The sequence below is a fragment of the Paroedura picta genome, chromosome 6, assembly GCF_049243985.1.
Source record: "Paroedura picta isolate Pp20150507F chromosome 6, Ppicta_v3.0, whole genome shotgun sequence".
Classification (NCBI taxonomy): Eukaryota; Metazoa; Chordata; class Lepidosauria; order Squamata; family Gekkonidae; genus Paroedura; species Paroedura picta.
Genome location: NC_135374.1, coordinates 78,769,235 through 78,787,759, shown reverse-complemented (window position 1 = coordinate 78,787,759; position 18,525 = coordinate 78,769,235). Strand labels below are relative to the sequence as shown.

General features: G+C 40.2%; 1 protein-coding gene across 4 annotated transcripts in view; it reads right to left on the bottom strand.

Annotated features, from left to right (window-relative positions):
• Nucleotides 1–18,525, bottom strand: part of ARHGAP6 (Rho GTPase activating protein 6) — a 251,129-nt gene that overhangs the window by 120,055 nt on the left and 112,549 nt on the right. Inside the window, exon 1 of one of the 4 annotated variants that reach the window (XM_077343247.1) lies at nucleotides 10,830–11,051. The exons of the other annotated variants lie outside the window; for them this stretch is intronic. The gene's annotated coding sequence lies outside the window, so the exon portion shown is untranslated. Of the gene's footprint in view, nucleotides 1–10,829; nucleotides 11,052–18,525 lie in introns of those variants that run through there. 4 annotated transcript variants of the gene reach the window in all.

The following is an 18,525-nucleotide window of genomic DNA, read 5'->3' as shown; positions in this document are numbered from 1 at the left end:
CTTTCTGCCATTAGAGTGGTATCATCTGCATATCTGAGGTTGTTTATATTACTCCCTGGAATCTTGATCCAAATTTGTGACTCCTCTAACCCTGCCTTTCTCATGATGTGCTCAGCATACAAGTTAAATAGGCAAGGTGACAGTATACAGCCTTGTCGAACTGCTTTCTCAATTTTGAACCAATCAGTCATTCCATGTCCGGTTCTCACTGTTGCTTCTTGACCTCCATATAGGTTTCTCAAGAGACAGATAAGATGCTCTGGTATTCCCATCTCTTTAAGAACCTGCCACAATTTGTTGTGCTCCACACAATCAAAGGCTTTAGCATAGTCAATGAAGCAGAAGTAAATATTCTTCCGGAACTTCTTAGCTTTCTCCAAGATCCATGTTGGCAATTTGATCTCTAGTTCCTTTGCCTCTTTGAAATCCTGCCTGTACTTCTGAAAGTTCTCGGTCCACATATTGCTGGAGCCTAGCTTGTAGGATTTTGAGCATAACTTTGCTAGCATGAGAAATTAGTGCAATGGTGCGGTAGTTTGAACATTCTTTCGCATTGCCCTTCTTGCATATTGAGTGTAGCACTTTTACTGCATCGTCTTCTAAGATTTTGAATAGTTCAACTGGAATGCTGTCACCTCCACTAGCTTTATTGTTGCTTAGATTAGACAAAGGCACATTTGACTTCACATTCCAGGATGTCTGGCTCCAGGTCAGTAACTACCCCCTCGTGGTTATCAGGGATGTTAAACTCACTCTTGTATATTTCTTCTGTATAATTTTGCCACCATTTTTAATCTCTTATGCTTCTGTTAGGTCCTTACCATTCTGGTCCTTTATCATACCCATCTTTGCATGAAATGTTGTCTTCATATCTCCAATTTTTTGAAGTGATCTCTGATCCTCCCTATTCTATTGTTTTCTTCTATTTGTTTGCACTGTTCATTTAAGAAGGCATTCTTATCTCTTCTAGCTATTCTCCGGAATTCAGCATTCAGTTGGGTGTATCTTTCTCTTTCTCCCTTGCCTTTCACTTCCCTTCTCTCCTCAGCTATTTGTAAAGCTTCCTCAGACAGCCATTTTGCTTTCTTGCATTTCTTTTTCTTTGGGATGGTTTCAGTTGCTACCTCTTGTACAATGTTACGAACCTCCATCCATAGTTCTTCAGGCACTCTGTCTATCAGATCTAATTCCTTAAATCTATTTGTCACCTCTACTATATATTCATTAGGGATATGATTTAGTTTATACCTGAGTGGCCTTGTGCTTTCCCCAATTTGAGCCTAAATTTTGCAACAAGAAGCTGATGATCTGAACCACAATCAGCTCCTGGTCTTATTTTTACTGACTGTATAGAACTTTTCCATCTTTGGCTGCAGAGCACATAGTCAATCTGATTGCTGTGTTGACCATCTGGTGTTGTCCATGTGTAGAGTCATCTCTTGGTTTGTTGGAAAAGAGTGTTTGCTATGACTATTGTATTCTCTTGACAAAATTCTACCAGCCTGTGCCCTGCTTCATTTTGTACTCCAAGGCCAAACTTGCCTGTTATCCCAGTTATCTTTTGGCTTCCTACTTTAGCATTCCAATCCCCCATCATTTTTTGCCGTTGCTTCTACAAGTTGTTGTAGGGCTTCATAGAACTGGTCAACTACATCCTCTTCAGCAGCAGTGGTTGGGGCAGTGGTTGGATTACTGTGATGTTGAATGGTTTGCCTTGGATTCGAACTGAGATCATTCTGTCATTTTGGGGATTGTATCCCAAGACTGCTTTTCCTACTCTTTTATTGATTATGAAGGCTACTCCATTTCTTCTGCGAGATTCTTGCCCACAGTAGTCTACCTGATAGTCGTCTGAATTAAATTCACCCATTCCTGTCCACTTTAGTTCATTAATTCCTAAAATGTCGATGTTCAGTCTTGTCATCTCATGTTTGACCACGTCCAGTTTGCCTTGATTCATGGATCTGCCGTTCCAGGTGTAGCTCATGTCAATACGGAGTGCCTCAGAGAGAGATGAATTGCACCACAGAAGAACTTCATCTCTTATAAACTATGAATCAAATGCAGAATGTGCTAAACCTGGTTAGTTATATCCAGGCTACTTTTTTAAAAAGTTTTATACGGTTCTTGTATTATTGGTAGGTTCTCTGACCCTTTTACAGTGATTGTAGGTGGTATATGCCTAGATAGCCCAGGCTAGCCCAATATTGTCAAATCTTGGCAGCTAAGGAAGGTTTGACCGAGTCAGTATTTGGATGCAGACTACCAAGGAATACCAGGTAATGGCAAGTAATGGCAAACCACTCCTGAATGTCTCCTGCTTTGGAAACCCTACAGAGTTGTCTTACATAGGGCACAATTTGATAGCAAAATAACAATAACAGACTGAGAGTGCAGAATATATAAATATATTTTAAATAAATTCGCCCATCATTGTGAAGTGGGGAGCAGATAGGGCAGAGGCAAAACAGGCTAAAAAGGAAAGACATACACTTTCTGGAATCAATATGTGAGAGAAGAAAACAATAACAGGATATGGAGGTAAAGAGACAGAACTGGATTGGGGGAAATGAACTAGATTTAATACAGAGTTAACTGAATAAGAGATGGATTCAGATGGGCAGCCATGTGGGTCTAGCAGAACAAAGTTTGAATCCAGCGGCACCTTTAAGACCCACCATGTTTTATTTCAAAGTGTAAGCTTTTGTGTGCAAGTACACTGAGGTACTGAAGAAGTATCTGAAGAAGTGGACATGAAAGTTTATACCTGGAATAAAACTTTGTTGGTCTTAAAGTTATAGCTGGACTCAAACAAATTAACAGATGAAAAGACATGATGGAATTTCATCCCATATTCTTATCCAACAAATCTTGCTATTAGAGTTTAGCAAGACGTCTCCTTTATATCTTTTTTACAGAAATTGGCAGAATATTAATGCACAGCTGATCTAATTAATTTTTAGCTTGAACATCTTGAATTTAAATGTTATTGTATCCAAATTACAACAAACACCAGAAACCAGTGGGAGGTATATAAACCCACCAGGTTGTGGCAACACATTCACAGTCAACTGAGCAACAGTTTAAAAAAAGAAAAGACATGCTTCCAAAACTGAATGAGACATAACCAAGCTATCACTGAAGACTATTCCAGAAAATTCTACAGCTTCAGAAACTGTTACTGAGATACTGACCCATGTCTTTATGAGATGTTTTATTACATCTCTATGAATAAAACAATACATATAAGACCACACAAGTAATCTTAAATTTTGACTCTTGCATTTTGTTCTTCTCCTGCATTTTGTTTCCAAACCTTTTCAATTCCCTATTCTCTAACATCCCGAATAATAATCCCAAAGATTACTTTCAATATTACATTTAATAGATTCATATATTCAGCTATAGCATGATATTCGTCATACCCACAAAAACTGGCATATTACATTAAGCAGAGTCAGGCAGTGTGTTAATTAGCAGTGACCTTAAAGCTCATCACTTATTTCCCTGACGTAAACTGCATAGCCAAGCTGTTGGTCCACATATTAACAGGACTTTTTTTCACTACAAGAAAGCATACCAAGAGGCCCTATCTACAAGAAAATTGGAATTCAATACATGGAAGAGATTAGTCATACTATTTTCCTGTGAACATGGCTTACAATGTGATTAGCTTAATGTAAGTAGAACTAAAGTAGTGAAAGAACGTGAAAAACACACTTGAATCATAGTGGGATGTAAGCATTTTCCAAAATCAAGAACAAATACATGCAAACATGATTTAAAAGACAACTCTGAAGTCATACTAACAAAAAAGTATGTTCCCTGAATAGACAAAAATCTGTGTAGCATAAATGTATACAAGTACTTATTCCAAGCTATATTTTTCTCCACTACCCAGAGGGGCAAATACACAATCAGCTTGTGCCCCCCCCCCCAAATATCCATATGCAGAACCTCTGGAAAAACTGAGACATCTGATTCACAAAATATGTTTCACATTCTGTTGCAGCATTAAAGATACACACAAAATATGTAACATGCACCTGTATTCCTGGAATTCCTATCTCAGCCCAAGACTAGCACTGAAAAACAATTGAAAAAGCTACCCCCATTGATTCCTTTTTCAGTTTGAAACAGGGTTATTGGTTAATAATGAGAGTAGGTTTCTGTTTATGCAGTGCAATGAAATCTGCTCAATTTTTAACAGCTTGAGAAGACAGATGTATTCAAAACCATTTTTCTAGCTTCAGGCATGTAGACATATCTAAAATGCCAGTATTAGCTATTGCTTGACTTGATTTTTGTTCATTCAATGTTGGAAACCTGAATATATTTATTAGTTGCATATGCATATATATTTATCCAAAAAGATCCATATTTGACAGTATAAATATTTGATTTAAACATTGAATTGTATAAACTTAAAATCAATGCTGGTTACAGTGTTTAAAATGACAGTAAATACAACTGACGGAAGTACAGGCTGCAACATCATTATTTGCAGCTGGCTAAATGACAGCAAGATTTGAAAGACATTTTTCTGGACAATTCTATTTATCCCAATCTGGATAGCCCAGTCTTGTCAGATTTTCGAAGCTAAGCAGGACTGACCCTAGCTAGTATTTGGATGGGAGACTTCCAATGAATATCAGGCAGGCAATGGGAAAACATTTCCCTGTGAAGGCAGGCAATGGCAAAACACTTCCCCTCACCTCTAGCCCTTCTTACTTCATACTGCCTTCTTAAGCATGATCTTCTCTCTCCATACTTATAAAGCCTGCTTCTTGCCCTGTTTCCCCCCTTTGCTTCCCCCTCTTGGGGATACTATGGGTGGGTTGTGTTCAGATTACTTGTGGTTGGCCTACAAGTATCCCTTAGCCCTCTGGGTAAAACATTCATTCGTTGCATGTGGGGAATCATTATCTAGGCCTACAGTGTTCCCAACAGTGTCTCAAATTGGCCATGTTTAAATTTCTATTGAGCCATATTACCAAGACGTGCCTCTTAAAGCAAACCGACCAGAGGAACCCAGATCTTACAATGATCAAACTGTGAAAAGCAAACTATAAAACCAAGATAGTTCCATGTTATTTTTATGCTCTGCAGGTGTCACAGGGTCCACTTGGAAAATCAATTCCGCCTCTCTTCGTAACAGTCTCTTTATGATGTCTGACCTAGCGAATTGAAAGTCCTTCATCTGTTCTAGACCAATAAACCGTAATTGCTCAGCCTTGTGTTGTTTCTCTGTAAAATGATTCACTAATGTGGTATCCTGTACTCCGTTTCGAATTCTGCAGCGTCTGTTAGGAAGAGAGGCAGAAATGAGCGCATCTTGGTAATGAAGCTCAATAGGGATTTAGGTGATCACAGAATTGATTATATGAACACAATCTTAAATACATTCAAGGTACCCAAATTTAGACTAATGTCAATTTCATTTGAACTTTGATTTACACTATTCTATGGATCTGTATTTGATTATGTTTGTTTATAGCCACTGAAGAAGAATTTTGTTCTCCAATAATGAGCAATACACCGGGGCTCATTCTAGCTCTGTTTATTTCAATAAACATTTACTTGAGCCCAAGTCACCTTATTTTTATCTTTGCTGAGTTTCATTGACTGACTGGTCTTCGTTCCAAAATGAGACAAGACATATCATTCTAAACCCAGAGAAAAGCCCCAGGTTTACAGAAAAATCTGAAATAAAAAACATTAAGAAGTTGTGCTCCACCCCCCCCCTCCCGCAAAGGAGCACCTACTGCTTTAAGAACCTGATGGTCTCACAGTCATTGCGAGGTAACCAGAACAGTAGTGCCAAAGTTCAAGCCCTAGTTTCTGTCAGTCAAAGGCAGGGGGGGAGGCACTGAGCAACTCAGTATCATGGGACTTGCAAGACGCAGCCAGGCCCACTGCTTGTTATTGTCAACAACCAGCACTCCAGAAAAAACAGTATGGTACAGTATTTTTGCGTTTTGAATCAGGATCTCAGAAAGTCAAGGGTGAATCCTCATTATGCTATGGAAGCTGATATTCTCAACCTAGCCTACCTCACAGAGTGGTTGTAAATGAAAGGATAATGATGTAAGTGGCTTTGGATTGCCATTGGGAGGAAAGGTGAAGTATAAATGAAATAACTAATGTAGCTCAAGATGAGGGAACAGATGAAAGGTAGATTGACTGAGGTGGAAAGAAAAGAAGGAAACAGGGGGAAAGGAAAGGTTACTGAGCTTCTGGGAAAGGAGAAAAAAGAAGCAGAAAGAAGGGGAAAAGAGATATCCCCAGCAAGTTCTAGTGGGCCCCCCTTTGTGATTTATAATTCACAACATTTTCCGATCATCAAGATTTATATATCACATATATCTTCTCATCTTTTTGGTGAGATTTATTAAAACTACAAATTTTTTAACCAGTCGTTTTTATCTTTTGTGTAAGCCAGGGGTAGTCAAACTGCGGCCCTCCAGATGTCCGTGGACTACAATTCCCAGGAGCCCCTGCCAGGGCTCCTGGGAATTGTAGTCCACGGACATCTGGAGGGCCGCAGTTTGACTACCCCTGGTGTAAGCCATTTGGTGACCCAATGACAAGGAAGGAATATGTGATGTGGGATAAAAAGAGAAGGTAGGAGTGGTGGCTACAATGGTTGGGAAGTCAGCCGCAACTCTTCCAGGCCTCTCCAGCAAGCTTGAACCTGAAATCATGTCAGACATGTGGCTGGTGGTAGCTGCGAAGGGAGAGGGATTGAAGAAGAAAGCACATGGAACAAAGGGGAGAGATTCTGTCACAGCCAATCGGATCCAAACAGATTTATTAATTGTACCCAATGCAACATACAGGACTTAAGCAGTTAAAATATTGAAAATAGATATTGTTCTTGATTAGTCTCTTATTAAGAAGCACTGTGTTATCATAACAAGACTTGCTCGACTAACAGTCTCTAGCATATTCAAGCGCTCCTTAGAACATTTCACCAGTCTTATTTTGTATTCTTTTTAAAGGATGTATTCAGCTACGTACGTTTAGCTATGGACTGCTTATATAAACACAGTTCACATCCTGATAAAACTACTATCTTCTGTTACAAACAAACCTCAAATATGGCAGCTCTGAAAAAGGGGGGAAACATGACACTACATAACTGTAGAACTATTAAATGGAATCAAAAAAATTACTCTAATTAAAACATCTGTAAAATCTTGCATAACCACCCAAAGTTATACTGAAGTCTAATTCACGTTCCCACCATGCAAACATTGTACTTGATACTTAATCTGAAACTCTAAATATTTTGTAACAGTAATAAAGTACACGCCTCAAATTTCCCATAAGAATTAGTCTGAGTAATCCTACAGGGTGGTTGTCCTGTTTGCCCAAAGAACTAGTTTGACATCAGCACGGCTGTGCTACATCAGAATATAAATATTTTGGAAAATCGTGTTCATTAATGCAACTGAAGCTTCCTCAGTAATTTATCTGGCTTCTGAAAATTCATGAAGTATTACCTAAATTAAATAGATCTACAACCATAAGAACTAGAAATAGTTCAAGAAAAAATGTGTATGTATATATGTGCATGTTTTACTTCACATGTAAAATATGACTACTTGGAAATGAATGAACAACTTCCCCTCCTCAGATTATATGTAATATTTAAGAGAAATCAGCTACCCTTAATATTAAGAGCTTTGTTGGAACAGACTTCACTGTGGCATCGATATGAACGTGAAAGATTTAATGTTTTCAGAAGACAGTGGAATAACAGTAATACACTTAAAAGGGATTGCTGAATTGGGTTTATATATTATTTTTGGGCTGTTTTCTTTATTATCCAGTTTCCCCAAGCTGCTTCTTTAATATATCTGCACAAATACACTTTCAGAAATATCATACATTATTATGGCACAGAACAGCTTCTAATTAAATAGTTAGAGGTCTCCTCCTCCAAATACAGGTTTTGCGGTATAATTTCCAGATAGGTACAATATAATAATGAATTGCCTCCCCATGCTGCCTTGATAGAGCCTGAGATCGAAGGCACTGTAAAATATTCCTTATAATACCACTCACAAGCAAGGAATATGCTTATGACTAAACAAAATAATAAAACAAACCTCTGTGCTGTCAAACTTCTGTATGTCTTTCAACAATAGTGCAATCCTGCACATCTATTGGGTTGAGCACTACCTAACTTCTTACAGCCAACATGGCGACTGTTTTACATCTTTTAATATGGACAAATTGTGAAAACTCATTGTATTTTAGTTTCCAAAAAGCCCATAAAAGTAAACTCTCCTTATGTGTATATGCACACACCATGATTTGAAGTTAGTGCCAGCTTAAAATAACCTGGCTGAGAAAAATGGGGAAATGAGGAAGAGAGTTTCCACTGGAATGTGAAGCCAATGTAGATTCTGCATTCTAACACAGATTTTTAGGTACATTCTTTTTATATTTATTAGCTTCATTTAGACCAGGGGTAGTCAAACTGCGGCCCTCCAGATGTCCATGGACTACAATTCCCAGGAGCCCCCTGCCAGTGAATGCTTGCAGGGGGCTCATGGGAATTGTAGTCCATGGACATCTGGAGGGCTGCAGTTTGACTACCCCTGATTTAGACCCTGTCCTTCCTCCCCCACAGGGACTCAAGGCACTTTAACATCATTCTCCTCTCCTTTGTTTATATTTGCAACGATTCTGTTGTGTAGGTGAGGCAGAGAGAGAATAACTAGCTCAAGGTTAGTTAGCTTCCATGAAATAAGTATGGATTTAAATTCTGGTCTCTCATATCCTTGTCTAACACTCTTCTAGTATTCAAATACATTCAGAATCTGCCAACAAGTGCACACCATAAGCATAACCACAAAATGAAATTGTACTGAAAGCAACAAGTTACAACATCCATCTCACAGTTCAAGGGCAAATTAAACAGGGACCCACTTACCAAAGCTATGGACTGAATTCTAATACAGATTAAAAATGCTCGACTGATTATCTTTACTTTTTCTTTCAAGGGACATTTTTTATAATCACACCACTAGAGATAGCAACAAGTTTTACATGTTTTTTTTAAAACTGCTTTAATATTTGCATATGGCTTCAGGGACCAAGCTAAACAGAGATAACACAGCTAGTTGTTTTTTTTTTAAACCAAGTACATATTCTGTGCAGGCTACCAGAAAAGAGCTGCTTTCTCAACATCTCTGCTCCATGAAAAAAAAAATCCATCATCACACAAAAACCTAAGAATTGAGCTCCTTATTGATAATACTGTCAAGTATCAGTGATTCATCTTTCCATTTAGTGAGATTAGAAAAGAACAAACTACCAAAGCAACTATGATGCAAGTCTTCTCATTATCTTTAAAGCCCATTATATAGCAATGTCTCAGCTCTAGCAGGCATGATTCAGTTAGACATTAAATCTCTGCAATGCTGCATTTGGAACACCAGAATCTCAGAACTGTGTTTAAATGTCATCTAGATGTCAATAGATCCATCATGCGATAGAAAATCTCACTCTCTTTTTACAAAAATACCAGTCCTGTCAACATTTCTGGAGTTTTCCCTGTAAGGTACTCCCCTTACCCCCATTGTTACAGGATTTAAGTAGTTAGTTTGGTGTGTTTTTTTCTGAGAAAAAACTTGCTATATCTTGAAAAGTTGGTTCTTATAAGCCGCTTTTCGCTATCCAAAGGAGTCTCAAAGCGACTTACAATCGCCTTCCCTTTCCTCTACACACAACAGACCCCCTGTGAGGGAGATGGGGCTGAGATGGCTTAATGTGTGGGAGCAGGGAATCAAACCTGGGTCACCAGATCAGAAGTTGCCGCTCCTAACCCCTGGCTCCTAATGCTATTTGGTAGGAAACCAATCTCATGACATTGTATCTGAGGAAGTGTGCATGCAGATGACAGCTCATACCTTGAATAAAACTTTGTTGGTCTTAAAAGTACCACTGGACTCAAAATTTGTTCTACAGCTAGGTGTTGTACTTTAATCTGAACTGGTGATGTGAGCTGTTTCAAGCCTATCCAACAACCAAGATCAAGGGACAAAATACTTGGAGTTAAGATTCAAGGCACCATCTCAATCAGCCCAAAGATTTGATTCATATTGGCATTGACAAGCATACTATGCTTGGACCTGGGGAAAATTTTCATACATCAGAATGGACTAATAGGCCAAGTTATTATCTCTTGATTTTCCGTGTACTACAGAACTGGCTGGCAAAATCAAAATGTTTTATTATTCATATATAAATTGTAATATATCTTTTAAAAAATTAAACATGTACTTAAAAATAAAGAACTAAATTGACATTAGCAAACATCTTACAGAATTTGAAGAGTTTCTAAGACCCAGCTGCTTTCTTCATTTCAACCAAACTAGCTTCAGGAGAAGCAGAATTGGAGTGTGCCATTTTTGCAACTACTAAATCCAGAAATCCACCATTGATCTACTCCCATCTTCACTCATACTATATATCTAACAAGCCACTCCATACCTTAGAAATACTTCCGTACGATCAATTCATACACCCTTACTGCATCCTAGGGGGGAAGACACACAGCTGATCAAGAGCACAACTTCAATTGATTCACATTAGAAAGGTTTTAAGTATACTGCGCAAGGCAACAGCATTTCCACATGGTACGTAGTTCAGACAAGCCTTTTATGAAGAGCACTACACATCCCAGGAGAGGAAACAAAGCAACGTGTTCTATACACAACACTGCCCTGGACACATTGGAGAAGTGACAAGACCACTGGAAGCCATCATCTCTTGAAAGGTAGCAAATATCATGCACAAGGGCAGCCTGGACTCACCCGGGCGGCTTTTGCTGGTGCGGGGGATTCACAGCACGAGGTGGACTCCTGCTCATGTGCCAGAGCTCCAGCCACGGATTTTTCCCTGCCTCAACTGACAGGGCATATGCTGGGGCTCGTGTGGTGGAATCAGGCGCTTCCCTTTATAAGGGAGCGCCTGGTAACAGTCTGCCTCTTCCCCGTTTGGCTGCCTGGCCGTTGTGCAGCTTGCGGGGAAGAGCCGGCTGTTGAGAGTGAGGTTGTGACGTTAAGCTGGCTGATTAACGCAACAGAGCTTATTTTTAGGTGAACATCGCCCCCTCCTGGCCTTTTAAAATTCAACAGGGTAGGAAAGTGGAGAAAAGCTCACCCCCCCCCCCCAATTTTTAGTTGCATAGGCTCAATTTTTAAGGAGCTCTATTGCGCCCAACCCTGCCTACTGTTAATAGCCCAAGGAAATGACTTTATTTGACTTGAGGCCAGGGACAAGTTTCAAGTCCCAACTTTATAATATCATCATCCGTTTATTGTATCACTTCAGAAAGAAAAGGGTGTAGGTGGTCTGTTTATTGTTTTTCAAACTTTCGCTACTCATGAAAATGCATGTATGGGGTTTGGATACCATACCATGGCACACAAATATGATGATATTCTAGTCCCATTTTTTAATTTAAAAGTTGCAAAAACCTCGATGGCCTGGGGAGGTGAGGAGATTCTGCTGGACGTCTGGGGCAGGGAAACCTGCCATTTGGAAACCCCACTGCTGTTGCACTCTATCTGCAGCTGCACCGGCAACAGTGAATCCACAAAATCCCATCACCATGTGGAAAACACCCAGGAATATCTTCAACTAGAAGTCCAGTTTAACAAGAGGAACTTCAATACTTGGGAAATGCTCTTTAATCAAGACAATATGTTTCAGTTTGGCCATTATACTTCAAGTGTTAAATGTTGTGTACAGTGGGAAAATTAAGCTCTGTGGGAATAACAATTGGGAAAATAGTTTATATAGAGCTAAATATAAACCCATTGGAAGAGCTGAGAAATCTTGACACAGGGCCATAGAAAAACCAAAGTACATGAGGAAGAATCTAGCTCCCACTGGCTTTGATTCCTTCCCTTTCCCTTCCCCTTTCCTGTGATTAATACACTCTAGGGAAAGTTTGGAAAATAATGTGTGTGCACAAGAAAGCCAGAATGCAGGCAGATTGCCAGACTGAATCCTGAGAGCAGCGCTGTTTATAAATGAAGCCTACATTCACTCACTCACTCACTACACCACTGCTCTGCACAACAGCTGTGAAATGTTGGGGAAAGGGCCTGATTCTATCCAAGTCACTCTTCCAGTAGAAGTAAAATAGCTACTATTACTGAAAAACAAATACTACATGTCTCCCCCCTCTCCCCAGGAAAGCAAAACAAAATTTGTTATGCTTTGATCTTCATTATTTTACTTTTACCAGGTTTGAAAAGCAACCCTTACACAGGCATTGTGCAGTGACAGAGTTAAATGGAAATCTGTGCAGCATTCCAAGGATAGCAGTACAGAATAAGAGTAACCTCAGTATTGTTTTCCTAAGATCTCAAGTTGCCAACAAGGCAAAATGAAGTAATGCACTCTGTCAACATATAGCATGCTCCACAAGCAAGGTCACTTATCCATGCAATTAGCAAAGCATTTAAGAAGAAACCGTTTGAACAACCATAGAGAAAGTGCAGAGCATCATTTTTAACATAGGTCTTTAAATCCCAGATGCTTTAGAACACACACAATAGCTATCCAAAAGCTACAGCTTAGTTGAATACATTTCATATTGTTTCTTGTTTATGTAATCCATTGTGAGGTAGTATTTCAGAGCTGACCAGTCTAAACGAAGGGGCTAACTCTAAATGCTAAGAAAATAAATTTCCCATGCTGCCACTTTCCATCCTGGAAAGAATGCTAGTCTTTTTACAGACCAAGATGTCTGGACAGCCTAGCTTAGGACACATTAAACAGGTTTATATACATTTGAATACACCATCATCACCACCAAGTCAGACGCCTCAAAGTTTATGGAGCCAGACTGGTCATACAACGTATTTCCATAAGCCTCAGGAAAAACATATACAGCATTAATCTTGTTCAAGGAAGTGTTTTTCCTTTCTCAATTTAGGCCACAGAATTACAAAATCATAGAATCAGCCTAAAGTCCAACTGCTGTTTAGAGACTGTCAGTGAGGGGGAGCGCACCACCTCCTAAGGCAAGTCAATTCCACTGCTGAACTACTCAGACTGAGAATTTTTTTCCTGATATCTAGTCAGTACTACTCCACAGATAGTTTAAAGTCATAACTGCAGATGCTTTCCTCTGCTGTCAACAGGAACCGCTCCCTGCCCTCCTCTAAGTGACAATCTTTCAGAAAAAGGCAGCAATCATGCCCCTGAAAAAACCACTACAACAAACCAGCGAAAGACATGTGCGTTCTCAATGTAGCGGTAGAAAGAAAGTCCCTCCCCCGTTCTTGCCCCGAACTTCCAGAGAAGCGATCGCCATTTTTTCCCCTTAGACCTGCAAAAGCAATGAACGAGCGAGGCTTCACTGGCTAAAGTCCCTCCACAGAAGTGATTTAAAGTAAAACAAAGCTCCCTAAGTTCCCAAGCACAACTCAGCTCCCTGTTCGGCACTGCCCGTAATTTCAGCCACAAATCGTGCCTGTGGGAGGGGGATTTTTTTTCTACTTGAGGAGCATGTAAACGATTTATCGCCAGCTCCTACGCCAGCAAAGGTCTTTCCGATGCAACGATTGAACGCATATTCATTGCAACGGGTGTGTTTAGTTTTAAAAAAAACAGTTCTTAAAGGGAAAGGGGCTTTTCGGGAGCATGAACACGACAGCCCATTGGCTGTTCCATTTGATTGACGGCTAGGGGCGGGAAGAAGCGCAGAAAAAAATCGCTTCCTTTGCTGCGATTCCAGCGAGACCGGAAACCTGTGGGGACGGAATGAAACGCTACTGGGACTTCTATATTACACTAAAAAAAAAGGTATGCAGAATGATGAAATTCTACTATTTAATATAGCATTTCTGCATTCTGTGAACAATTGGCAACATTGGTCCTTGTGCGGAATGGCCTGGATTATACATATCAATATCAAACCAGCTTCTGAGGTTTTGGAAATCAAGTCGCTTTGTGTTGCCTGGCATGCAATTAATGATGCGAGACGGAGAGCATAAGATTTTTAATTGTGCTGGACTGTCATCTGCCTTTATCAACCACGGCATCCTTCGGATCTAGGTGGCAGATCTGATGCCTCTTTCAAATGTTTCTCATACTTTATGGTTGAGTGGTATTAGAACCGACTAAGGGACAACTGTTCAGTTCATTGAGTCTTGTGGTATGGATGCATGCAAGATTCCTATGCTATATTAACATCCACATGAAACCTCTGAAAGAGGCTATCTGGTGGTTTTAAATGATACATCTTCAATACATTGGTGACACACACAAAACTATGTTCTTACTCTTCAGATGAGGTAGTTCTGTGTCTAGAGAAACTAAATGGAGTCAAATACTCCAGAAAATACTGAGGTATTGTATTGTGCTGCCAGGTACTATACCTTCCCTTAAAGAACTGATTTCACAGTATGCTATTGTACAATTAGTTGCAAATAAAAGCTCAGTTACATGTTGTTCTACATAGTGGGTTGAAAGATTAAACTTTCCATTAATTGAAAAGATGGGCTAATTTCCGCTATTATCTTTCTTGCTGCATACTCCCTATTTGTCTCTCATGTTGTTCTTGGGCTCCCAGTTCCCCATGAACAGTATTTCAGTGACATTACTGGGTTGCAATGGGGTTGCAATGGGAGGGGAGGGGGAGACAGAAGCATTCTGTTTCAATGACAGAAGTGACTTGTATGTGCAGAAATGTTAGTCTGAATCCAACCCCAAGTTGTTGTTCAACTTTGTTCTGCTAGAAGCAGAATATGGTCACAGTAACCCATGCACCAGTCATATTCAAATTGGATTTCTGCAAAGTACTATTAGACTATGACTGTTTCCGCACTAGCGATCCCCTTCAGAATTACATTTTTAAAGGGTCAAGTTTTTCATCCATTTCTGCACTAAAATTTGCTTCTTTGGGCACAGTCCCGAATCGCCCCCTCACTTGCCCCACAGCAAAGGAGCCTCCAGAAATCTTTTCAATCAGAGGGTCTAATTCGGAAATGCATGTAATCAGTTTTTTCACTGTGCCCGCCATTTTGAATCATTTGGGAATGCCCCATTCCTTGGTGCCACCCTCCCTCCATTCTGAAAAATCTACCTTAAAAAAAGAGGTATGATTGTATTATAACTGTTTCTAAGTTTTTAAAAAAGAAGTCTTGCAGTCTTACACAGCAGCATTATAATGTTACAACTTTATAATGTTCTAATACAGGGTATTTAAAAAATTACATTCAGAACACTTTGGGGGGAAGTGGGGAAGTGATGAAGGGCGGGATTAAGGGGCACAATGAAAACAAGATGCAAGCAGGCACCATTTTGCAAAACCCCCCCACATTTTTTTTAAAAAGGGGAAGGGAGTAAAGCATGATGGGAGGCTGTCTCCATCAGACTCAGTGCAGAAAGCATGTTACAGATTTCAGCCTGGGAAATAAGGGAAGGAAAGCCCAAATGTGGAAATGCTACAGTCGACTCACAGCATTCAATGGAACAGGGCTAAAATAAGGTATGTCTCCTAATGCAGAAATGGTGGCTGTGACAAGATCCTGGAAACATGTATCTTCAGTCTTGTTTGTTTATTTCTGGGAAATAAACCCAAGTGGTGGCTCTTACCTTTTATTTGCTAAATGATTAGGGGGTACTTATTTGTATACCAATCTTCCTTATTCCATACAAATCTGCTATCACCTCACAGATGAGGTGGATGGTTACTAGAGACTGCAATTTTTTCACTAATGCACTGATAGCTTGACTATCCATCTCTCCCACAGATACCTGTCGAGCATCTAGAATTGTCAGATTTAGGTATCAAGTTAAAATATTCTTATTAACTGATGTGTTTGCTTGCTTTATAGTCAAGATACATGATTAACTCTGCTATAATTAAATAGTTTTCCTCTCCACCTATCTTATTAACACACTAGGGGCAAAGCCCGTTGTCTCCAAGAATACAACGGGTACTAGAGCTTGGCAGTGGGAAGAGGAAGGGGAGAAGTTGTCCAGTCTGTAAGGGCATGGGGTTGTCATGTGTGTTGTGTGGGAAGTTGTGGTGGCATGGTGGCAAATGAGGCCATGGGTGTGGAGATATGGGTGTCAAGAACCTGTGGTGTGGAATGTTCGTTGATTGTGGGAGAGGACTGAACTTTGGGAATTGTGGCATAGTGGTTACAGATGAGCTTTCCAGAGCCATGTCCTCAGATATGTGAAGGGAAAATCAGACTGGAGACTCTTCTTAGAGGAAGATTACATGGCAACCAATTCCCCCCAGTTCTGCGTCATTACCCTTCTTGTGTGAATTAGGCCACATTCACCGAAATGCCCCTCTGCCCTAATACACATAGGGTAGTCACAGTACACAGGTGTCCACCCTGTTCCTTCTGTCTCCCATATTTTCACTGTTGGCAAAAATGGCTCATTTGAAGGCTGGACTCTGAGGCATTGTACGATTTTGAAGTCCCACCTCCAAACCTCCAGGAATATTTCCAACCCAGGGGTAGCCAACCTACAGGTGTGGCCTGGAGAGCTCCTGGAATTACAGCTCACCTGCAGAGTATAAAGATCAGCTCCCCAGGCAGAAAAGGCTACTTTGGACAGGATTGTGGTAGAGAAGAAACATTTAAGGCTTCCCACACAGGTTGTTGTTGAATTGAAAGACTTGAGGCCTACTGCACAGGGTTGTTGTGCAGATGAAACAGGAGACAAAAGAGCCAGCTTCCTCTGCAGAATAACGCTGTGCAGTAGCCTCAAATCTGCAGAGAGTTGCAAAGAAGAAAGACACATGGCTTGGCTGTGTCTAACCCCTGGCCAGAGCAGTATTTTAAGTGAGAAGGGGCTTTTCTGTGGCCTCCCTGTGAGTCAACTGTTTGGCAGAAGGGGAAAGCTCCCCCCCCCCCACAAAAGGAAGTCGCTCAGGCTCCCCTGCGTTGCTCTTGGAAAGGCCTCCTCCCCTCAGTCAGGGGCTGTCAGAGGCTCCTTCGCAGCAGGCCTGAAGGGGGGGAGGGGGAGGGGGAGCACTCACCAGTCTCCTGCCAGCTCTGTCAGGGTTCTGAGGCAATTTGCAGTTGGACATGGCAGTTAGGAGAGCCTTTGGGCGAAAAGGGCTGGCGCAGCCTGTCCAAGCCTCTGTTCTCATCCCCCTTGGCAGCCCTACTGACCTCCTCTCCCTTTGGTGGTCAGGAGCAGACTGGCAGCCAGACTGGGCTGGGTGAATGGAATTTTGGTCTGTCCTGGTGAGGGGCCAATAGGAAGGCACTTTGCGCGCCTCCCCATTGGCTGCTTGGCCCTGGATGGACACTCGGAAGGCCCAATCAGGAGCCGCTTCGCGGCTCCTGATTGGGCCCTCTGAGTTTTTATCCTGGACAGGGCCCACCCTAACTCCTCCCCAGGTGGCCTTACTCTTTTATTTAATAGGACCCTGTCCTATTTAAAGATAATTTCCATACTAGAATTCATAAACGAATATTTAATCACAACCCTCCTTTTCCAGGTTGTACAAGTGATATACTTATATAGTTACATTAAAAAATTATTGGCTAGAATTGAAACATGATTCACAGACACAGAAAAAGCGACAACATGCACCCTAATATATGACTATTCAACACCTGTTATTTTGACAACAAAATATCAAGGGAAGAGAATGGAAATTGTTAACCTCGCTTTTGATAGCCTGGATTTTCATGCTTGCAGATCTTGCAAAAATGGCTAAACTAACTAGTCAGATCAATGGAAGATCAACGCTAGAATTCCAAGAACAATGGGATTATTATCTGGAATTTCTTTGTAAATACATTTAAGGGTGAAGAATGGTAAACCAGTACTCCCAAATCTCTGTTGGGGAGATTTCATGATATTATAGTTTTTTTCTGTATTTCTGTTTTTTCTATATGTAATGTATCATTTTTCTCCTTTTCTATCAATAATAAAACCTTTTTAAAAATCAAGATATGTGTCCATCTGGCTTCACCTTTATGCAATAAACTGTGCTAAATGTACAGAAAGTTATCAGAGCATTACTCACTTTTAATTTGTCATATATTAATGTCATTTATTTTCTCTCTTTCCTACTGATTTTTAAAATGTTGATAAATTATTAAGAGGCTGAACAATTTCTCACAACTTCTCAAGCATCCAAGCCAAGTTTTGATCTTTCTGAAAATAGCATGAAGTTGTAAATTTAGTGTTATTATGAAGCTTCAGTTCTGGAGTTAGTATATAATCATTTCAATACCACTTATGGAATTTGCTCAAAAATACTGGTAGATTCATACAATGATTCTGTAGTGCTTGTATGGATCAGATAGAGTTGAGTGGGATTTTGCTCATGCGCATTAACTATAATTTGCTCACCATTAACACATTATATCAAGAAAATAAACTATGTTCAAACATGTCCATTCTGTGGTGGCATCATTCCCAAATATTTGAATTGATTCTCAACAAGTTCATTTTGCTTTTTTACATGTAGTACAAATAAAACCTCATTGTGGTTGTTCAGTATTTAATCTG